The following is a 6,641-nucleotide window of genomic DNA, read 5'->3' on the forward strand; positions in this document are numbered from 1 at the left end:
TCAATTACTTGTTTCATTATTCCAAATTTTTTCTTTTGGATAGGTTATCTTTATCTGTTTTACTTATAGGTATTTTTTCTATATTCTGAATACTAATATCTTTTCTGTTGTATGCATTGCAAATATTTTCCCCAAATCCCTCTTGTTTTTCTAATTTGGAATATAGTATTTTTGTTTATTTGTTCATATCTATCAATCCAAATTTTATGGCTCAGCATTTGAAATGCCAAATACATATCCCTCTAAATACATATATACAATCCCTCTAAATACATACATACACATATACATGTATGTATTTATATGTATGTATATTTATATATTTATGTATATATATAATTTTGTGGACTCCCCACTCTGTACCAGAATGGGCCATTTCTGTGCAAATATGATAATACTTTAATTATTATAGCTTTATAGAGTTTATCAGGTAGAGAAGTTCCTCTGTGAATGTTCTTCTTTGCAAAGAAGTTTTGGGCTAAATTTTGCCTTTTAAATTTCAGATGAAGTTGACAAGAAACATGACAACTCCATTTTTTATTTTATTTTTTTAAAAAACGTTATTTTTTCTTTTTCTCCCCAAAGCCCCCTGGTACTTAGTTGTATATTCTTAGTTGTGGGTCCTTCTAGTTGTGGCATGTGGGATGCTGCCTCAGCATGGCTTGATGAGCGGTGCCACGTCCGCACCCAGGATTTGAACTGGTGAATCACTGGGCCGCCGCAGCAGAGCGTGGGAACTTAACCACTCGGGCACGGGGCCAGCCCTGACAACTCCATTTTTTAAAAACGTATTGCGGGGGGTGGAGGTAAGAATTCCACTACCATCCGTCATGGAATAAAAGAGACTAGATTTGCGGCTGGCTGCATGGCTAAGTTCATGCCCTCTGCTTCGGCCTCTCAGCACTTTGCCAGTTTGGGTCCTGGGCACAGACATGGCACTGCTCATCAGCCCATGCTGAGGTGGTGTCCCACACAGCACACCTACAACTAGAATATAAAACTATGTACTGGGGAGGCTTTGGGAAGAAGAAGGAAGAAAAAAGAAGATTGGCAACAGATGTTAACTCAGGTGCCAATCTTTAAAAAAACAAGAGAGACTAGATTTACCCTCTTACCTCAAACAACTAGAAAACTGGACAAAACATATGAAACAATGGTTTTCAGACATTAAATAACAGTACAGAACTGTGATATTTAAGAAAAGAGAAAAATCAGGTGAGCTCTGTGCTTGCCCCAGTTTGCAGCCTGGAGGAAGTCTCCAGGATAAATCCTCAGGGAGGAATATCTCAGAGCCCAGGGGTTCACTAAGTTGAGTTGAGGAGAAAGAAATCAGACATCAGGGAGGTCAAGGAGTTTAGACTATTCAAGCCAGAGTTAGCTGCACAGAAGTATATAAAGATGAGAACATATCATGAACAAGTAGAGTTTACCTCGGGAATGTAAAATTGGATCAACATTAAAGTCAGGAAATAACACTGACCATATTAACAGAAGAAAAAGGAAAGACCATATGTTCATCTCTATAGATGCAGAAAAGGCATTTGACAGAATTCAGTACCCACTCATGATAAACAACAATAAAAAACTAACTCTCAGAAACTAGGAATAGATGGGACTTTTTCAAATTAATAAGGAGCATCTAGAAAAACTTACAGCTGACATTATGGTGAAAACTTAATGCTTTCTTCCTAAGATTGGAAAAGAAGAAATGAGGTCCACTCTTCTCATTTCTACTTAATGTTGTGTTAGAGGTACTAGCCAGTGTGACAGGACAAGAATAAAAACTTTTCAATGGATACAAATTGGAAAACAGGAAATAAAATTAGTTTTTATTTGCACAATAGACAATTTACACATACAAAATCCTAAGAAATCTGAAAATAAAACTAATACATCCAGTAAGTGAATTTAGCAAGGATACAGAATAAAATATAGTAAATGATTGTATTTTAAATATGAACAGTGAAAAATTTGGGTTGAAATGAAAATAAAATATCATTTACTTTACAACTCTAGACATATGAAATTCTTAGAGAAAATTTAACAGAATATGTGTAATGCCTACACATTGAAGACTACAAGACTTTGCTGAGAGAAATTAAAGAAGACTTAAATAGATGGATCATGCTTGTGGAGAGGAAAATTCAAATTGCTAAAATGTCAGTTACCTCAACATTGATATATAGGTTCAATTCAATCCCTTCCAGTTTCTTTATTGAAATTGACAAGCTGACTCTCACATGATGTGGAAATGTAAAGGATCTAGAATAGGTATAACAATTTTGAAAAAAGAAGAATAAAGTGGATTTCAAGACTTAATAGAAAACTACAGAATACAGACAATGTGGTAAGCATAAATGTAAATATTAGTGTCAAAGATTAGTTGTCCATAGATGTGTGCTTTTATTTCTGGGCTTTCAGCTCTGTTTCATTGATCTGCATGTCTGTTTTTGTACCAGTGCCATGCTGTTTTGGTCATTATGGCTTTGTAGTACATTTTGAAGTCAGGGATTGTGATACCTCCAGCTTTGCTCTTTTTTCTCAGGATTGCCTTAGCAATTTGGGGTCTTTGGTTCCCTCATATGAATTTTAGGATTCTTTGTTCTATTTCTGTGAAGAATGTCATTGGGATTCTGATTGGGATTGCACTGAATCTGTACATTGCTTTGGGTAGTATGGGCATTTTAACTATGTTTATTCTTCCAGTCCATGAGCAAGGAATCTCTTTCCATCTCTTTATCAATTTCTTTCAGTAATGTCTTATAGTTTTCATTGTATAAGTCCTTCACCACCTTGGTTAAATTTACTCCTGGGTACTTTATCCTTTTAGTTGTGATTGTAAATGGAATTTTATTCTTGAGTTCTGTTTCTGTAAGTTCGTTTTTGGCATATAGAAAAGCAACTGATTTTTGTAAGTTGACTTTGTATCCCACAACTTTACTGTAGTTGTTAATTATTTCTATTAGTTTCCTGACGGATTTTTGGGGGGGTTCTATATAAGATCATGTCATCTGCAAACAGTGAGAGTTTCACTCCTTCACTCCCTATTTGGATTCCTTTAATTCCTTTCTCTTGTCTAATTGCTGTGGCCAAAACCTCCAGTACTGTGTTGAATGAGAGTAGTGAGAGTGAGCATCCTTGTCTTGTTCCTGTTCTCAGGGGAATGGTGTTCAGTTTTTGCCCATGGAGTATGATATTGGCTGTGGGTTTGTCATATATGGCCTTTATTATGTTGAGGTAATTTCTTTCTATCCCCATTTTCTTAAGAGTTTTTTTTATCATAAATGGCTGATGAATCTTGTCAAATGCTTTCTCTGCATCTATTGATATGATCATGTGGTTTTTATCCCTCAATTTGTTGATGCGGTGAATCACGTTGATTGATTTGCAGATGTTGAACCAACCCTGTGTCTCCGGTACAAGTCTCACTTGATCATGATGTATGATCCTTTTGATGTATTGCTGAATTCGGGTTGCCAATATTTTGTTGAGGATTTTTACATCTATGTTCATCAGCAATATTGGCCTGTAGTTTCCTTTTTTCTTGTCCTTGTCAGGCTTTGGTATCAGAGTGATACTGGCCTTGTAGAATGTGTTAGGAAGTGTTCCATCTTCCCTAATTATTGGGAATAGCTTGAGAAAGATAGGTATTAAATCCTCTCTGAAAGTTTGGTAGAATTCCCCAGGGTAGCTGTCTGGTCCTGGGCTTTTATTCTTTGGGATGCTTTTGATTACTGTTTCAATTGCTTTCCTTGTGGTTGGTTTATTCATATTGTCTGTTTCTTATTGATTCAGCTTTGGGAGGTTGTAAGAGTCTAAGAATTTATCCATTTTCTCTAGATTTTCAATTGGTTGGCATATAGTTTTTCATAGCATTCTGTTATAATCCATTGTATTTCTGTGGTACCTGTCGTTATTTCTCCTTTTTCATTTCTAATTTTGTTTATCTGAGCTTTCTCTCTTTTTTTCTTTGTAAGTCTGGCTAGGGATTTGTAGATTGTATTTGTCTTCTCAAAGAACCAGCTCTTTGTTTCATTGATCCTTTCTACTGTCTTTCTTGTTTCAATAGCATTTATTTCTGCTCTGATTTTTATTATTTCTCTCCTTCTGCTGACTTTGGGCTTTGTTTGTTTGCCTTTTTCTAATTCACTATGGTGTAATTTGAAATTGCTTATTTTATGATTTTTCTTGTTTATTAGGTTGTGACTGTATTGAGATGGATTGTCCTCTTAATACAGCTTTTGCTGCATCCCATATGAGTTGGCATGGTATGTTATCATTTTCATCTGTTTCCAGATTTTTTTTATTTCTCATTTAATTTCTTCAATGATCCATTGCTTGTTCAATAGCATATTGTTTAGTCACCACATCTTTCTCCTTTTCACAGCTTATTACTTGTAATTAATTTGTAGCTTTACAGCATTGTGATCAGAAAAGATGCTTGCTATTATTTCAATTTTCTTAAATTTACTGAGGCTTGTCTTGTTTCCCAACATATGGTCTATCCTTGAGAATGTTCCATGCACAATTGAGAAGAAGGTGTATTCTTCTGGTTTTTTTTTTTTTTTTTTTTTTTGAGGAAGATTAGCCCTGAGCTAACTACTGTGAATCCTCCTCTTTTTGCTGAGGAAGCCTGGCCCTGAGCTAACATCCGTGCCCATCTTCCTTTACTTTATACATGGGATGCCTACCACAGCATGACCTTTTGCAGAGCAGTGACATGTCCACACCCAGGATCCAAACCAGCAAACCCTGGGCCGCTGAGAAGCAGAACATGCAAACTTAACCACTGAGCCACCAGGATGGCCGCTATTCTTCTGTTTTTGGGTGGGGTGTTCTATGTATGTCTGTTAAGTCCAACTGGCTTAGCTTTTCATTTAATCTGACTGTTTCATTGTTGACTTTATGTCTGGATGATCTATCCATTGATGTGAGTGGAGTGTTGAGGTCCCCTACTATTATTGTGTTATTAATATCTTCTTTTAGGTTTGTTCATAGTTGCTTTATGAACTTTGGTGCTCCTGTGGTGGGTGCATATATATTCATAAGTGTTATTTCTTCTTGATGGAGTGCCCCTGTGATCATTATATACTGTCCCTCTTTGTCTCTCTTTACCTGCTTTATCTAGAAGTCTACTTTGTCTGATTTAAGTATTGCAATACCTGCCTTCTTTTGTTGGCCATTAGCTTGGTGTATCATTTTCCATCCCTTCACTGTGAGACTGTGTTTGTCATTGGAGCTGAGATGTTTTTCCTGGAGGCAGCATATTGTTGGGTCTTGTTCTTTAATCTTTTTATTGGAGAATTCAATCCATTTACATTTAGGGTGATTATTGATGTATGAGGGCTTAATGCCGTGATTTTATTGTTTTATTACATAAAACACTTTATTGTTTCCAGTTTTCCTGCACTGCCTTTGTTTCTCGTCCTGTGTATTTTGGTCTACCCATTGAATTATGTAGTGTTTTATGATGTGTTTCTTTGTTTTCTCCTGATTTATTATTTGTGTCTCTGTTCTGCTTTTTTAGTTTAGTGGTTACCCTGAGGTGTGTATTCAGAATCTCATGTATAAGATAGTCCATTTTCTGATGGCCTCTTATTTCCTTAGTCTAAACCGATTCAGTCCCTTTCCTCCTTGCCTCCTCAGTTGTTTTTCTCATATCTTATTCCATCTTGTGTTGTTAGTTTGTGGTTCAAATTACAGGATTATCTTTGTTTTTGGTGTTTTCCTTCCTTTCAGCTTAATGCTGTACTTGAGTATTTGCTATCATATTCTGATTGTGTCTAAATATTTATCTCCTTACTCTGTGTTTTGTGACCCCTTTCTCTCTTTTTTTTTCAAGTATGGGGTCTTCTTGAGGATTTCTTGGGGAGGGGGTCTCGTGGCTATGAAGTCTCTTAGCTTTTGTTTGTCTGGGAAAGTTTTTATTTCTCCCTCATATCTGAAGGATATTTTTGCTGGATAGAGTATTCTTGGATGAAGATTTTTGTCTTTTAAAGATTTGAATAAGTTGTTCCATTCTCTCCTAGCTTGTAAGGTTTCTGCAGGGAAATCCGCTGAAAGCCTTATAGGGGTTCATTTTTAGGTTATTTTCTTCTGCCTTACTGCCCTGAGTATTCTTTCTTTGTCATTCATTTTTGCCAGATTTATTACTATATGCCTTGCAGTAGGTCTTTTTGCATTGAAAAATCTAGGAGATCTGGAAGCTTCTTCCACACAGATTTCCCTCTCTTTCCCTAGGTTTGGGAAGTCCTCTGCTATTGTTATTTTGAACATGCTTTCTGCTCCATTCTTCTTCTCTTCTCCTTCTTGAATACCTATAATTCTTATGTTGCATTTCCTCATTGAGTCAGATATTTCTCGGAGACGTTCTTCATTTCTTTTTACTCTTCTCTTTCCTCCTCTGTCTGGAGCATTTCCACATGTCTGTCTTCGATTATGCTGGTCTTGGCTTCTGGCAAGTTTTCCTATGAATATGCCATTCAGTCAAACATTATGATTAGTTAAGCCAACAGGAGCTAAGACCAAATCCATCCAATGTGTACTCTGAGCAGAATTGGTCCTGCTGGTCAACCTGCAATTATGACCTCAGCTATGCCCCCCAGCCTTCCAGCTGAACAAAGCTCATAAACCATCAGTGT

The sequence above is a fragment of the Equus caballus genome, chromosome 25, assembly GCF_041296265.1.
Source record: "Equus caballus isolate H_3958 breed thoroughbred chromosome 25, TB-T2T, whole genome shotgun sequence".
NCBI lineage: Eukaryota > Metazoa > Chordata > Mammalia > Perissodactyla > Equidae > Equus > Equus caballus.